This window comes from Protopterus annectens, chromosome 5.part0 (genome assembly GCF_019279795.1).
Source record: "Protopterus annectens isolate FY-2018-M chromosome 5.part0, PAN1.0, whole genome shotgun sequence".
Taxonomy (NCBI): domain Eukaryota; kingdom Metazoa; phylum Chordata; order Ceratodontiformes; family Protopteridae; genus Protopterus; species Protopterus annectens.
The window spans coordinates 1738662945-1738680355 of NC_056735.1; the positions used below are offsets into that span (position 1 = coordinate 1738662945).

The 17411-nt window shown below is 45.5% G+C and overlaps 1 protein-coding gene across 1 annotated transcript in view; it reads left to right on the forward strand.

Moving 5' to 3' along the window:
- The window catches only part of LOC122801872 (transcription termination factor 2-like), a gene marked incomplete in the record, with an annotated part of 438525 nt that overhangs the window by 367020 nt on the left and 54094 nt on the right, over positions 1–17411 (forward strand).

Here is a 17411-nt window from a genome sequence, read left to right on the forward strand (position 1 = left end):
TATTATTATATGTATTTATATTTATATATGTATGTATATATATATATATTTCTATATATTTAGATATTAGTTTTCTTCTTAACTAATCTATCCCCCTCTTATCCTTGGTAATCTCTATCCCTTAGTAGTCCCTTTTCCCTTTAGGTGTGCGTGTGTGTGAGGGTATGATGAAAGCCAGAAAACTACCTTTTCTAAGTGCACTGAGTGTGGCCATAAGCTGCCGCCAGCGGATGGTCCCATTCAGTGTGTTCTTTGCTTGGGGGTTCCCCACCTTCCCTCAGGCTGCCAGATCTGTGCAGCCTTTAATCCCCAGGCTTTGTGAGACAGGAAGAACAAGCTGATTCTGGTGGATCTTCTATCCCCAGAGTCAGTTTTTTCTTCCCCCTCTGTAGCGACAGCTGCGGTTGCCCAACCATCTGGCCCTCCTCCCCTGTCTGGGACTCACCCTCCCACCTCATCTCAGGGAGAGTGAGAGGTAAAAAAGGACAGAAAAGAGAGAAGGGAGAGAGAGAGAAAGGGAAAGAAAGACAGAGAGAGAGAAGCCACAAACTGCAGGCCGAATTGGACCCCTCGGCCCCTCCCGCTAAGGTTCTCTCTTCTCCATTGAAGATTACCAAGCCTTCCTCCCCACGGCTCCGTTCCCGCTTCTCTCTGGAGCTGGAGGAGGAGGCCCGACCATCTTCGAGGTCGTCGCCTCTGCCCTCCCGGCCGGCTTCGGCGGCCTCTTCCAGATCTACTTGTAGCGTCTCGGAGGCAGAAAAGGACCGGATGATGCGTCACTTCTTGCAAGCTCAGCTGCAGATGGGAGTGTTGCTGCCTCCCCCCCCTCTGGGGGGGGGGGGTTCAGCTCCATTATTTGCCCCGATAGCTCCTTCTCCTATCCACTACCGGATTTCGACGTCTATGGATCGACCAGCCACGGAGTCAGGAAGTCGACACCGATGGTTATTGCTACCTCGAAGCCGGCCATGCCCTCGAGCTTATCGGATCCCTTTTCGGATCCGAGCTCCCAGGGCCGAGAGCTAGGCATCGGATCAGAGGGGGCGAGTGCGTCTTCGGCTCCTTTGCGGTCGGAGCACACCGTCCACTCAAGTCTGAGTGCTTTTGCTCCGACACCGATCTCTTCGTCGGATCCGAGGGTGCCGGCCATCTCGGCATTCGACGTTGTGGAGAGGGTTCTCTCTAGAGGATCGAGACCCCTCACTCTTTCCTCAGGGTCTGCGCCCGCTCCCTCGCAGCTCGGTTTGTCCTCCATCATCCAGTCCCAGGGACAGCCTGTGCCGCTGATGCCCCAGCCAGTTCCCCTGGAGGAACATGAATCTGTTGGTGAGCCCCCTTCGGGCAGTCCCCTCGAGGAAATTCCTCACAAACGCCTGTGCAAAAAGAGGCACTTGGACTCCCCTGAGCCCTCACCGAGGATACCGATTTGGAGGAAGGGGAAGGTTCTCCCAGGTCACCCCACAATAACGTCTCCTTCGGAGACATTATGGAAATGCTCCACCAAGGGGGGGTTGGTCTGCCCAAAAACCTTCCTCTGACGAGTCGGTATTCCTGGAGGCATTCGACACAGGCCCATCTACCTCTTGGGTGTCCCCCCCCGGCCGACCTGATTACCACCAGGGAGTGGAAGGAACTGGACACTGTAGAGCTGATCCCAGAAGGCCCGACAAGATTCTGAGTCCCCCTGCAGACAAAGCATTGTGGAGCAAGGGTTCCTCTGTAGATACCATGGTGGTGGTGGCGGCCACCAAAAAGGAACTAGCTCAGGACAGTTCTTCAGTCCATTCCCCTGACAAGGAGTCTCGGGAAATGGACCGTATTGGAAAGCGGATGTTTGCTTCAGCTACCTTCTCTGTTAGAGCGCTGAATTACTTGGCCCATGTAATCAGACTGCACTGGGACCTGGTTAAAGAGTACGCTGAGTCTCCCCCAGAGTCCATGTCGGCCGCGGATAAACAGACTTTCTCGGCTCGTATGGCCACTCTCAAATCAGTGTCTAATACATCTATGCGGCTACTCTCCCACTCCACGGAAGGAGCCGCTAGGGCTAGCGGGTCCGATATCGCCTTAAGGCGTCATGCCTGGCTTCAGCTTTGTGATTTCTCGGAATCCTTCAAGGCGTCCTTCGCGAATGCACCCTTTAATGGGTCTACCCTGTTCGGGAAGACCATCCGCGAGATGCTGGTTCAGAGCGAGAAAGACTGGGAAACTGTCAGCCGTCTGAATCCGCTTCTCTACTCCTCAAAGGTCCTTCTCCAGGAACCAGCGAGGGCAGAAGATGATGTGGTTCCGGAAATCTCAGCAGGCCCAGTACGCTGCAGACCCCTTCTCCCACAGAGGCCGAAGGGGACAAGGTGGACGCCAGCCCAGAGGCAGAGGGGGACCAAAGAACTTAGGGTCACAGGAAACTTTTTCCGACTGACCCGTGCAGCAGCCCTGAAGGGTTGCCTGACTGCTCCTCTCTGGAGGCAGTCGGGGGGGGGGGGGGTTTCGAGGCACCTGGCTCAATGGGAGTCCATCACGACAGATTGCTGGATGCTTCAGACAATGTTCAGAGGCTATTCAATCCCCTTCATAAATTAGCCCCCTTACTCAAGACTCCTCCCAGATGTTCCACCCACTCAAAGGGAGGCCGCAGCTTTTGAAATAAAAAAGCTTTTAGAAAAAAGAGCCATCCAGCATGTGCCCCCAGACCAGTCCGGATTAGGCGTTTACTCCAGGTTCTTTCTGGTGCCAAAAAAGACGGGGGACTTAAGGCAGATCCTCGACTTGTCCACAATGAACTTTTTTGTTGCCAAGGAGAAATTCCGGATGGTCACGCTTCACTCCATCCTGCCCGTCTTGCAGGAGGAGGACTGGATATGCTCCATAGACATCAAGGATGCGCACTACCATATTCTCATGGACAGAAGGTCCAGGAGGTTTCTCCGCTTTCGGCTAGGGGCCAGTCATTACCAGTTCAGGGTCCTACCATTCGGTCTCAACACAGCCCCCAGGGTGTTCACCAAGGTCTTGGCAGTTGTAGCAGCCCACCTGAGGCTCCAGGGCATACAAGTCTTCCTGTACCTAGATGACTGGCTCCTCACCGCTCCCACCAAGCATCTACTCTCTAGAGCCAGGGACTTCTTCCTCCGTTTATCATCCCAGTTGGGGATCACTATAAATGTCAAGAAGTCGTTCCTCCAACCTGTTCAGGTTATAGACTTTATAGGGGCCAGGATAGATTCCCTTCAGGCCAAGGCTTTCCTAACGTCAGACAGACTTCACAGCATGACTCTGCATGTACTAGCTATTCTTCAGTCTCCTGCTCCCCCAGCAGAGTTAGTCCTGAGAGCTTTGGGGTCCATGGCGGCAGCGATCAATTTGATCCCTTAGGCTCGTCTGCACATGAGGGTTCTACAGTGGACTTTGCAAGTCCAGTGGTCCATTCTACACCATCCACTAGACTTGCCGATTCCCCACAGCAGGGTTTGCAGGAACTCCCTCATGTGGTGGCTCCAAGCCCGAGCCCTTCGGGAAGGACGACCTTTTGTTATGCCCCTACCCCAGGCCACAGTGACCACGGATGCCTCCCGCCTAGGGTGGGGGTGGGGGAATTGTGCGGGCAGGACTGTCCAAGGCACGTGGACTCAGACGGAGACCGTTCTGCATATAAATGTACTGGAGATGCGGGTGGTCCTTTTAGCGTTGCAGGCCCTTCATGCCTTCCTTCCTCCAGGGGCTATTGCGATCCAGTCAGACAATATGTCTGTGGTCTGGTATATCAACCAACAGTGGGGAACCAGGTCTTACCCTCTTTGCTGAGAAGCGATGAGAGTTTGGGAATGGGTGATCTCCACCAACCGCTTCCTGTTAGCAATGCACATTCCGGGTCGGTCCAACATTCTGGCAGACAAATTGAGCAGAACTATCCTCTTTCCTTACGAGTGGTCTCTGAATTCTACTGTAGCGGAACAGATCTTCCTCAAGTGGGGTCAGCCTTGCTGCGATCTCTTCGCATAGCCTTCCAACGTGAAGTGCAGTGAGTTTTTCGCTCTAATTCCTCCTTTAGGGGAAGCCCTCAGAGACGTTCTAGTCCATGCTTGGCCGCCCAGTCTTCATGCGTATCCACCACTTCCGCTGATGACAAAACTTTTGCAGAAAGCTCGTCAGTCGGGGAGCAAGATTATCCTCATAGCCCCATTCTGGCCTTGTCAAGTCTGGTTCCCCTGCCTATGGTCTTATCTCATAGCTCCTCTCTGGATCTTGGATCCCATCCCGGATCTGATCTCTCATCCCTTGGGGAATTGCCCCTTCAAACCTGGACGAGCTCAAGCTCTCAGCTTGGCTGATCCAGTTCCCCTTAGTTGCCAGGAATCCCAATATCTCTTCCCTACTCAAGTCCATTCTGGTGGCGGCACATAAACCCTCTACCAGGAAGATTTACAATAGTAAATGGAAATGTTTTTCCATTTGGGCTTCACGTTAGAACTTGGATCCCTTTACTGCTCCTATTCCAGCGGTTCTAGAATTCTTGTCTCATATTTTTCAGCAGGGGGCCAGCTCATCTACTGTAAAGGTTCAACTGGCTGCTATTTCCCATTTCCATATTGGGGACAACTTTTGTTCTCTCGCTGCTACCAGAATTTTTAAGGCCTTTCTAAAAGGTACCTTTGTTTTCAGACCCCCTATTAGAAATTCATCCCCACCGTGGGACCTGACCTTGGTTATTTAGGTGTTAGTCGTGCCTCAGTTTGAACCCGCAGCTTCCGTTGATCTGAAGTTCTTGTCATGGAAGATGGCCTTTTTGGTAGCCAATACCTTAGCCAGGAGAGTGTCGGAGCTTCAGGCTCTTTGTATCAAACCTCCATACCTTGTAAGGACAGGGTATCTCTCAGGACTAATCCCTCCTTTCTTCCCAAAGTTGCTTCCGAGACGAACATTAATCAATCCATTAATTTGCAGGTATTTTTCCCTAATTACCAGAACAAAGGGGAGTATAAACTTCATTTACTGGATGTTCACAGACAGTTACGTTTTTATTTACACAGGATGGCTGTCTTTCGTAGATCTGACCAACTTTTCATCTCCTTTGCAAAACCTTTTCTAGGGAAACCGATTTCTAAAGTGACTCTTGCCAGGTGGATTTTGAGTTGTATCCTCTTAGCATATAGAGAATCTGGCTTGCCAGAACCAATGGGAGTTCATGCTTATTCTACGCATTCTATGGCAACGTCTGCTGCATTCTGGTCTAGAGTTTCCTTGGATGATATTTGTTCAGCGGCTACCTGGGCGTCCTCTCACACCTTTATTTCTCATTATAAACTAGATTTCGTGTCTAGAGGAAGGGCTACTTTTGGCTCTGCAGTGCTCCGGAATATTCTTCCTTGAGGGCCTCCCAAGATTTCGGGTAGCTGGGGACTCTGTCCCACAGGTTGCTGATCAAATGAAGTTAACTACTTCAGATAAAGAAGTTATGCACTCACCATAACATTCCATCTGAGTAGGTAACTTCATTTGTCAGCAGCCATCCCTCCCTCCTTCCCCCTAACCTGGATGGTTATTTAGCTGAGCTCGAGGTTTGGATGCTCGAGTTTTGTTTTGTCTTGTCTTTGAGTCAGGTTTCTCAGGTTGTTAGTTTGTTTGTTATTTTGTGCAGGTGGCAAACGTGATCTGAGGATTGGAAGGAGGTTGCAGGGTAGTATGGGTAAGGGGGAGGGGCTTGGAGCTCGGATCTTTAGCTTTGTATGCTGCCGGCTCGGATCTGAGTCGGATCCGAAACCCACAGGTTGCTGACAAATTAAGTTACCTACTCAGATGGAACGTTATGGTGAGTACATAACTTCTTTTTTTTCTTTTTTACTGCAGCATAGCTGGTCATTGGGATGCTGCAGACATGGATGCATGGACCCCTAGAAATTATATGGATCTCCAGGGGTCCACAGACCATAGTTTTGCAGTCATTGATCTAGAGCCAAAGCTTATGCTGGGTCTGAGTACTGTGATGACCTAGAATAATTTTTTGTTGAGCTTTCCTTACAGTAGAAGTAAAAACTCTGTATATTTTACCAGGAAAAGATAACACATTTTTTTACATTTTCACTTCTTGAATGACACAAATAAAATGGATGGTCAAATTAAGTGCAGCGCTGCACTGAAACGCCCTCAAGATAGAACAATATTTGATGAATTTTGTAAACAAGTACACTACGGATGGGAATGGTATGGTCCTGAAGGGGCCATTTGTATAGGCAGCATGTTCCAGGGTATTCAGTGCCACAGTCTGATACTGTTTCCATTCTGGGTGTTGTGCTGAACTTCTGCTCATTCTGCAGTGTACAGCATTGACCTAGAATACTTCTATACTTGTTATTGTTATATTGTAAATAAAAATCTTCTATATTCCACAGAATTTTTTTTTAATTTGCCATGTATTGTAGATAACATGCAACAGATTGTGGTATTCTGCTGTAGTGGAGCTCTAGATGGCTGCTGTGGTGATTAGGAGGTGTTTGGTCTACCTACCAGATTAATTGGCCCACTCCCCTAACTCCTGAATCTTGCTTCACATCGGGTGGTGGGGCTGTTGAACTTGTGTTAGGGAATGAGGGACTTGAGAACTGTCACCATGGCACTGTATTGACCTGTCCCTATCCTTTGTTCTGTGAACTGCGGACTGCCTCAGGACAGGGTGCAAGTGGGTTGCAGAACTCTTGTGTTGGCATAGAAGGTGCCCAGCCTATTGCATCCCTGTTTAGGGACTTGTGAACCTTCCCAGTGGGCTAGATCATCTCCCTCAGTGGAGGTAGGAATTGGTCATTTTGATGCAAGTACTGGAGCCATTTTGTTAGTTTAGTGGACTGGAGGAAGGAAAAAGAATTTCAGGAGGGTGCATTTGTGGTGCATGTACATAGAAATGTATACTTTTCTAGTTCCAGATACAGAGGCTGTTGACTGCAGATATATTTATTCACTTTTGCAAATTTATTTTTTCAGTTGTGGCTGGTCTGCCCGAACTCTGACACTAAACTTTATCAAGACATTGAAGGAATAACACAAGATAATTGATAACCTCCATAAGGTCTGCATTTGCTGGGTAGTTGGTTCTCCCATCTTATTCTGGCTGCAAGAAAGATTTTTTGAGTCTATGGAGTTGAAACTGGGCTACAGTTTTTCCACCCTCATGTTCATTTACTCTCTCACTTGCTGAAGTGGGCTGGCTTGAACTCCCTCACCTCCTTCAATGGTATCAACTCTCACTTGCCCACAAACTAGTAAATCATTCACTAAATGTCCCATCCCTCCAGAATCTACTCCAACCCTATCGCACCACCAGACCACTAAGATCCAGCAGCAAAAATCACTTGCAGATCACTAAAGCCAATAACTCTGCTGGTGAAGCACTATTCTCTTGCACCATAGCCAAATTATGGAACTACCTCCCACCCACAATTACCTCCATACCATCATGCACCCACTTCAAAACTTTACTAAAAGTGCACCTAAAAACATGCTGGCTATGCCCTTGCAACTCCCACTCTAATATCACCCTCCCCATCCAACCGCTACCTTTCTTTCCACTTCACTAACTACCTTGATTATAGCAAGCTCAGATGCTCATAAGCCAGAACTTATTATACAGCAGGAACTTCTTCTTGTAACATTTGTTAATGTCTGTTATGTACTTCACAGATAAAGATTCTAGTTGTCTACTGATGTACTATGTTCTTCATCTGTAAATATGTTGTAAGTAATTGCTATGTAAATTGTTAATTGCTATGTAATCCAATGTAACTACTGTCTGTTTATTTTAACTGTGGAGCCTTTCTCCCCGGGCCTCCGCTGAAAATGGACCTACGTCCAGTCGGACACTCCCGGTCAACAAATATAAATAAATAAATGATTAATTTAGTCCATTTCTTCTTGCATTCATTGGCAGTCCTGGTGCATTTGAGTTGTTGGGAACAGGCCTAGACTGTGTGGCTTATTGAGAAGTAGAAACTATTATGTTATATGAAGTTGAATGGAAGTCCCTTTATTTTTCCTTTACATGCTATAACGTGACAAGTATTTTCCCTTTTTTTTATCCTCAATGTCCCCACAGTCTGGAAAGACAACCCTTTTGTATAAACTTCCCTACTGTTGTAGGGTCCTGCTTGGTGTTTAGTCTGTGGACACTTCAGCTTAAAATCACAGAGTTCTGACATTTGTTCCTCTCGTTGGGCATTGCTGCCTTGGGAGTTGCCTTTTGAGACTCATCAAAGGCTAGAGTCTTCCCACATTTTGACTACTGTCACTGAAGATTGGCGGAAGTGGAACTCCTTTTCACCCCTTGTATGGGGGGGGGGGGTTGGCTTGTTTACAGCATTGCTATGGTTTCCCTATAGGGAAGTCATACCTCTGCTTGGTCAATTTCAGCACAGTGCTTTGCCCAGGAAGTGGTTTGGCAATCTAAGCATGATTTCCCGAACAAAGCTTTGCAGTTCCTTTGTTGGCTACTACTGTCCTTTGAGAGCACCCCAGAAATGGTTTGACAGCCAAGGCATGGATGCTATTCAGAGTCTATTTTTGAGCATGTTTGCATCTTTTGGGCAAAAATTTCAGCACAAGTTACATGGTCCCATAACATACCTTTAGTTGTGGATATTACTGTGGACTTGTGAGGAGTCTGACAAAAGGTAGCACAATTTAGGGCCTCTCCTTTTGTCAGTCCTTTATCATTGAGCCATGAATTGTCAGACATTTCTCATCAAAACTGAGTTGGGCCCTGCATTAACACTGTGTGTCCTATCACTTTTAAAATGTGTCAACTCGTGGGGGAGGGGGTACAGTAACTTACAAGGGCTTCACTTCAGTTTGTTCCTTACACACTCCCCCTCAGGTGATGTCTGCTCTAGGCCACCCTAATACTGGGTGTGGGGCTTCTGCCCATTTCAATAATGGAGAGTTTCTTAAGAGATTTTCACTTTCAGCATGGTACTCAGTCCCTAATGGGGTACCTTGTCAGACTAGGATGATAAAGTTGTTCCTTCTTGACAGAGTATTTGCTTGTCTGGTGTGTGGCTGTACTTTCAGTTCACTATCTTCAATAGTCTACATTTCTGTGGATGAGAATGCACCTGGCAGTTGCTTTGAGACACTCCCCAGTTATCCCATACAGCTCTGACTCTGGGCTGTTTGCATAGAGTCTGTGGGTGAATGAGACACTTTTGGACCTCTCACTAACAAGGCTGGGAATGGAATTTGAGCGTTTGATCTTTTGGTCTGTTGACAGTACCCCTGAGTTTTTTTATAGGGTGTCCTCCTCTGATTTGAGTGAGGAAGAGCTGGTGGTATGCATTGGCTAGAGGTATAGATATCTCCATATGAAAGACTGAAGACTTCTAATGCATTAGCTGATACAGTAAGAGCATATCTGGCACTGAGAATACTACTTGCCGGATCATATGGCGGAGTTATTTGTTCTCCATTAAGCAGCATTTTGCATCCTTTTTTCTGGAGGGTTCATTGTTTGAGAATTAATTCTGATCTGTAGTGACATACACCATGATGTTAAGCATTGACTACATAAACCCGTTAATCCCCTGTGCCTGCTAGTTCATATCGCACAATTTGGACCTGGATTCTTTCTACACAGTAGAAAGTATCTATGTTTGCCTGCTGTTTGTAACTATTTTTGTACGGGTCTTCTTTCCCTTGTAGCGTCAGACCATTAGTCCCTTCCCTGGCCCTTTGTTCCTGCTGTACACATTGAGGTTTGGAAACATCTCCTCACTTTCATTCCTCCTGGTGGTTGAAGAGCCTTCAGAAGGGACATGTCATGCAAGCAAAATATGGGGACATTTTGCTGTATGCCGCAACCACATTTACCCTACAGCCGCTGATGGGAACAGCCATAATTTCAACCTTCCAAACATGTTCACTACTAAGCATGCCTGACTCTTGCTACAACATTCATTGCTTGGAGTTCATGCTTCCATCACAATCCCAGTGTTGCTGTTGTGTCCAATGTGACACCCAGCCTGTGGTGGATGTAAGTACAGAAATGCACCTGCTTTGTTCTGTCCTACCCCAGAAGAGGTGAGAATGTTAACTGTTGCCACAAGCAAAATTAAAAGCACTTCTGTTGGATGAGACTGCATATCTGGTGGTTTCCTTCACAGAATCAAGGAATACCTTTTCATTTAGTTGTGTTAAGTAAATTGATAACATATCAATATGCCTCTGAAGTATTATGACAGGCTCTACTGGTACCCGTTCACAAGGGGAAGGGATCACATCAGACCAAATCAGTTTTAGAATCAGCCAGACCAGTATCTTTATAGTCATGGAGAAAGGGATCCATATTCTTTCTATATTCATGTACTAGAATCCTAATGGAGCCTCTCCAAGATGACACAAAGAATTTGCTTCTGTTTAATATGGAACTGTATGAATTTGTTGAGGAGTGATCTTGACTTTTGACTCCCTTGGCACACATTAAAGAGGGAACAGCAGCACTTGAAAGGCTAGCAGTGTATACTGCTTATCTTGACCTTGCTAGGGCATCCAACACTATCCCACATAATAGAATGATTGACTTGAATATTAATTCATATGTAATTCAATGAATAAAACACCAGTTAAGCAGCAGGACACAAGTCACAATTCTGGTGGGGGTGGGGAGTCTTTCTTTTTATCCTGGTAGAGCTTACCCGTTGTGCTTTACATGACTGTGTATTAACCCCCCTTCCTCTTATTTTTTTATTATTTTTTTTTCAGATGTAACAGTGGAAAATGACTTGCAAATTGCCACATATGCTGATGACAGCAAATTGAGTAAAATAATTCAGAAAAAAAATGCTGAAGATGTTCTTCATGTTTCACTGTTGCAGTCATTACATTTGGGTAATCTACTGGCAGGTTGCCCTGAATAACAAAGTCTTGGGCCCTGAGTCGGTTGCTGTCTCCTCTTCCATGACGTCAGGTTGTCAGGGGTGTAAAACATGCAGCCGACACCATTTTAAACAGTTTTTCTTGCCGCGCGGTGCCCAAAGCAGAAGCAGTTCGCAAGTGCCGGTCGGCCAACTCCTGAAATTTTCGTATTCGAGTTTCAGAACCAAAGTCTTCAAACTAAAGCTAAGTACCCCGCTGGGGAAACTTTTTCTTGCTCCTTACTGATGTCAGTAAAAGTTAATAATTGCATTACTTGTGGGAAGCAAATACCTCATAAGGATTTTCATTTGTACTGTATTCCTTGCCTAGGCCCAGATCACAACGTGCTTTGCTGTCGGTTTTGTGCTAAATTTAACCAACGCACTATTAAGCATCTGTATATTTTTGCTTCTAAATATTTTGGTTCAAGATTTAACTACCCTGAAATGTCGTCGGTTAGCAATCCGACTACCGGAGTAAATAAAAAATGCAAGGAAAAAGACAGAGACAGACCGTCGCGGTCCAAAACAGACGACAAAGCTTCTCCTAAGCCAGTCGCCGGTTCGCTTGTACTCAGTGAGGCGCTTTTGCAGCCCCTGATGCCCGCTACTTTTGAGTTGCACGCCTCTACCGAGACCCATTCAGAGTCTGGTAGGCCACGAGATTCGCAAAGTATTGAACCTGCGGATGTCTCTCCCTTGGATGGGTCCGGAGCCGCTGAGCAGGCACCGGCTTCTGAGGATGTTTTCAGGCCTCAACATTTTTACATTAAACCGACGCCAGCAACAAAAACAAGGTCAAAAACAACTTCTATGTCTAAAAAAAACGACGTATGAGCCAAAGCACTGATTATAAATCTTCAGATCAGGTTTCCATTTTTTTCTGATTCCTCTTTTGATCAGGAATTTTCTATTCCTCCCTATGAGGATTCTGATGCAGAGGAATCCATCCCATCTGCTTCTCCTCCTGAGGATTACTCTTTTGGAGAGACTTTGCATACTTTAAGGGAACATTTTCACTGGGAGAGTCAGGACTTCTCTGAATCAAAAAAGAGGCTTAGGGATTTCCCCCTTCTTCCTCAGCATAGGCCTTTGGCAATACCACCTGTATTAGACATTGTTGATGATGTGTTCTTGGAATCGAGCACGGCTCCTGATTCCCTGCCTCCAGCTTCTAGTAAGCCAGACAGATATTACAGGGTTCCTGACTCCCACAAATTTCTTTTCAAAAATCCTGCTGCTGATCCTGAGACTATTTCTCAGGGTCCCAAGGGTGTTAAGGCTTCTACAGCCAAAAATCCTACCCCCTTCTGATGGAGATTCCAGGGCGCTGGATAGATGGGGTAAGAAGGTTTATACATCTGCAACCTTGGCATTCATGGCTTTAAACTGCCGGTTTCATATCCTTAAATATCAACAGCATGTTATGGGCTTACTGAAACAGAAAATTATGTTGATTTCTGATTGTGTGGAAAATAAAGAGTTACAGGATTTATTGCATTCAGCAGAACAGGCTGGAAGCATACTTTGCAATGTGGTTTTGATTCCTTGGAGGCCTCTTGCAGGACCGCCGTTACTGTATCTGTGATTAGAAGGCATGCCTGGGTCAAGGAGCAAAATCTGCCTGATCATGTTAAAGCTAAATTGTTGGATGCCCCTTTGCAGCATGGTACTCTGTTTAAAAACTCTTCTGCCTTATTACTAAAGAAAATGGAAGGCAAAGCTAAATCTATGCAAACTGTAAAAGATTTCTTGCAAGTGCAGCCACCCAGGTTCAGTAGGCACTGGCCTACTAAAAATTGGTCCTTTCCTGTGTCCAACAGAGCCACTCAGGGCAAACCCAGGCGCTCAAAATGCTCCACATAACAATCGGGTTCATACAGGTCAAAGCAGTGGGGTGCCTCCACCTCCAAATTGGGAGGAAACAAAGCACAACCCTACAGTAAGCAGTCTCAATGACTTTCCTCTACCATCTCCAAGCACTTATCTTTTGGCAGCCCCCTTGGGGGGAAAACTAGCACTTCATGCTCAAAATTGGCAGTTAATTACCCAGGATAAGTGGGTATTAAACATAGTACCCCAGGGGTACAGATTTCATTTCCATACTTTGCCAATTCCAAATGGATGGCCAGATCTACCACAAAACCAGTGGGCAGAGGCCCAGAAACAAGTAATGTCCCTCATGGATATGGGGGCTATTCAACCGGTACCAGAAAAGGACAATGATTTTATTCAAGACTTTTCCTGGTACCCAAAAAAGACAATTTATGGCATCCAATACTGGACTTATCGATTCTGAACACGTTCCTGGACATTCCAAAATTCAAAATGCTGACTTTACAACAGCTACTGCCTATGCTAAGCAAGAATGCTTGGTTAATAACTCTAGACTTGAGGCGTACCTGCATATCCCAATAAGGGAATCATGCAGAAGATACCTCCGCTTCAAGGCAGGTTTTATGCATTACCAATTCTCTGCACTGCCCTTTGGCTTATCTACTGTGCCCAGGGTCTTTACAAAATGCCTGGCACCAGTAATTGCATTCTGCAGACAAAGAAACATTCAAATTTATCCTTATCTGGACGATTGTCTCATTCAAGCAGAGGACAAGGACACTCTACTTCAACATCTGGCGTTTTGTAAAAAGACTTCTAGCATGCCTAGGGTACACCATAAATGAAAATAAATCACAACTGGTACCCTCTCAAATAATTACATTCCTGGGTGCAAGCTTGAATACAACTGCCCAGATGGCTTACTTCACGCCAGACAAACAAAGGCAATTAACAACATATTTCAAACAAATGGCAAGAAAACCCAGTTATCTGCAAGACAAATTCTGCAGGCTTTGGGGTTCATGGCATCCTGCATTCTACTAATTCCATATACGAGACTGCATGTGAGGAAACTTCAGTGGTACCTAAAAAGTTTATGGAGTCAACATTGTCACAGCCTGGAAGCAATGATTCCTCTCATTCCCTGCCTACAACAAGAGTTTCTTTGTTGGGCAGAGACATGTCACCAAAACAAGGGACTGTCATTCACTCTACCCCCTGCCACCCAAACCCTAATTACAGATGCATCAGACTATGCTTGGGGGGCCCACCTGGCAGGGAGATGCATTCAGGGCAAATGGAGCCCAAACCAATTGCATCTGCATATCAGCCAGAAAGAAATGCCCACTGTTCAGACTGCTCTGACAGCCTTCAAGGACTTACTTCATCCAGGACAATTACTGATAAAGACGGACAACACCACAGTTATGTGGTACATAAACAAGCAGGGGGGTACACATTCCTACCCCCTTTGCAGACTAGCCATGGCCTTGTGGAACACAGCCTTGACTTAATGAATACATCTTCAAGCTCAATTCCTGCCAGGAAAGCAAAATACTCTGGCAGACGCAGTAAGCAGAAATCTTATGGACCCGCACGAATGGAAACTGGATCCACAAATCTTCAGCATGTTAACACAGAAATGGGGGAGCCCAGACATAGATCTATTTGCCTCTCCCCAAAACTATCAGTTGGACAAATTCTGCACAAGAACTCATCACAAAAAAGCATGGAAAGTGGATGCTCTATCCTTCAGCTGGAAAAAACTCAGTATATGCCTTTCCCCCTCTGCCTCTACTCTCCAAGGTCTTACTAAAAGTCAGACAGGAAAAAACAAAAATGATCCTAATTGCTCTGGACTGGCCTCGCCTGTACTGGTACCTGCTTCTAAGGAATATGTCATACCTTCCTCCGTGGTACTTGCCTCAAACACCTCATCTACTGTCTCAGCAAAGCTATAAAATTCTGCACACTCACCTCCAAACTCTGAATCTTGCAGCATGGCTAATCAACTAATTATTCAAACCACATCTCTCAGTAAATCTGTGATGGATGTCATTTTGGAAGCCAGAAGGCCTAGTACTAGAAAATCTTATGCTGATAAATGGAAGAGATTCTGTGCTTGGAACTAAGCACAAGGAACAGACACAGCAAAGCCCAATGTTCCTCAGATTTTACAATACTTAACTGAGATGCTTGACAAGGGCCTATCTTTTTCGTCAATAAAAATCCATGCCTCTGCCATCTCGGCTCATTACAACACAGAGCCTCCCCTCTTTTCTCATTCACTACTTAAACAGTATCTCAGAGGGGCCAAAAATTTAAGGCCTCCCAGGAGAGCACCAACTCCTGCATGGGACCTCAATTTTGTGCTCGAAAAAACTCACTCTGCCTCCTTTTGAACCAGCAGCTACTGAGGATATAAAATGTCTAGCTTTTCTTTTGGAAGTCACTTCAGCAAGAAGGGTTTCAGAACTACTGGCTCTCATGGCAGTGGAGCCTTTCATTATATTTTACCCGGACAGGATGGCCCTCAGGACCAATCCTTTTTTTATGCCTAAGGTGGTAACCAGTGTGGCTCTTAACCAGACCATTCACCTGCCAACATTTTTCCCAAATCCGCAGAACAAGGGGGAGCGGATTCTGCATTCATTGGATATACACAGACAACTAAGATTCTACTTAAAGAGGACAAAATCTCTAAGAAAGTCTGAGCAACTACTGGTAGCATTTGCTGCAGGATCAGAGGGGAAGGCTATATCAAAGCAGACTATTTCTAAATGGATAAGCCACTGCATTCGTTTCTGCTCTTTGCACCATGGTAAACCTGTGCCCAAGGGAATCAGATCCCATTCCACCAGGGCTGCCTCTACTTCAGCAGCTTTTCTCAGAGGGGTCCCAACCAAAGACATTCTAGAAGCTGCTACTTGGAGCTCTGTTCATACATTCACAAAGCATTATCATTTACCTCTCTTCTCTAAATCCAGGGCAGGCTTTGCCACTGCAGTCCTGCAGGGCCTTATAGCTGCTCCTAATGCTGTTTAGTTCCATCCTCCCATCCATAGCTTTGGGATTCTACCCAAATGTAATGACTGCAACAGTGAAACACGAACATAGTACAGTTGTGTACACTTAGCATAAATGTAGATGTTCGAGTGTATCACTGTTGCAGTCCGGGTTACCCACCCGCCATCCCCCATTCTATACCTTTTCTTTCCTTCACTATACTCAAAAGGCTTTGTGGTGTATTTGCTTTTAGTTGAAGGTAAATTTTATGTTTCTATGGTGCATTTATATATTTAGTTTATTTATATATATATTTGTGCTCCCCATTTGCGGGGCACCTGACATTTGGGGCAAGAAAAACTGATTAAAATGGCGTTGGCTGCATGTTTTATATCCCTGACAACCTGACGTCATGGAAGAGGAGACAGCAACCGACACAGGACCCAAGACTTTGTTATTCAGGCCGACTGAGGGCAACCTGCCAGCAGATTACCCAGATGTAATGACTGCAACAGTGAATACACTCGAACATCTACATTTATGGTAAGTGTACACAACTGTACTTTCTCCTAGGTAGTCCACAAAAATACCTGATACAGTAGTATAACCTCACTTTGTAATGTCAGTTAATGTAACATCATGAGGTTGTGTATCAAAACAAAAAGACATGAATTATGAATACAGAATAATGGTTGTGTCGTAAAAATGACTCCATTGTTAAAGGTCTGGAATTAGTAGTAGGCAACTCTGTATACTTGGTGTTATGTCTACCAAAGTCTGGTATTTCCAGTTACTCAATGGGGAGATCATTGTGCCATGTTTCATCTCACATAACCAACTGTTACTGAATACAGTATGATCAACCCACCTGAAAGAACTTAAAAAGATGCAGTGATTTTTTTCAAGAAGAATCAGAGGGTTGAAAAACTTTAAATTTTATTTATTTAACATTTGTTAACGGGGGAAGTCAGACTTGGAACGAAGCCAATTTTCGATGGAGGCCCAGGGAGAAAGGCTCTAGATGCATGTCTTTGTAATGTGGGAGGAAATTGGGGCACCTGGAGGAAACCCACACAAACACAGGGAGGACATGCAGACTCCGCACAGAAGGCACCCCAGCCAAGAATTGAACTGGAGGACCTCTTGCTGTGAGACGACAATGCTACCACTGCACCACTGTGCCTTCCAATATGTTCAGAAAGGCTTCAGGAACTGTCATAGTCTCTTATAGGTTACCCGAGGGAGCTAATCCCAGATCAAGGAAGCTGTGGATAAAAATAAATAGTACAGAAAAGTGATTAGATGTGTATTACCCAAAGCCTAACATGAGTATGGAATAACTTTTTTTTTATTATCAGAAGAGTCATTAGCTTCCTTAGCTAGTGATGATAGGAAGTAGAAAATATCATGAGGCTATAGCATTCAAGCTTCCTGAAGGTTATAAGATTGACAGTTGAACTTTGGCCCCAAGCATAAATATTTTGATTAATATCAGGGCTAACAATAGCACCCCAATTTCCATTTGGAATATGCCTCACTGCTATGTGTCCACCATTGCTTAGCAGTGTACTTCAGACATAGACAAGAGCATGATAAGAGAGAGGACACCAGGTTCCTCACCTCCATAGACCTTTTTAGTAGTACATTGTAAAACCAATGAAGAGTTATGGTCTTCAT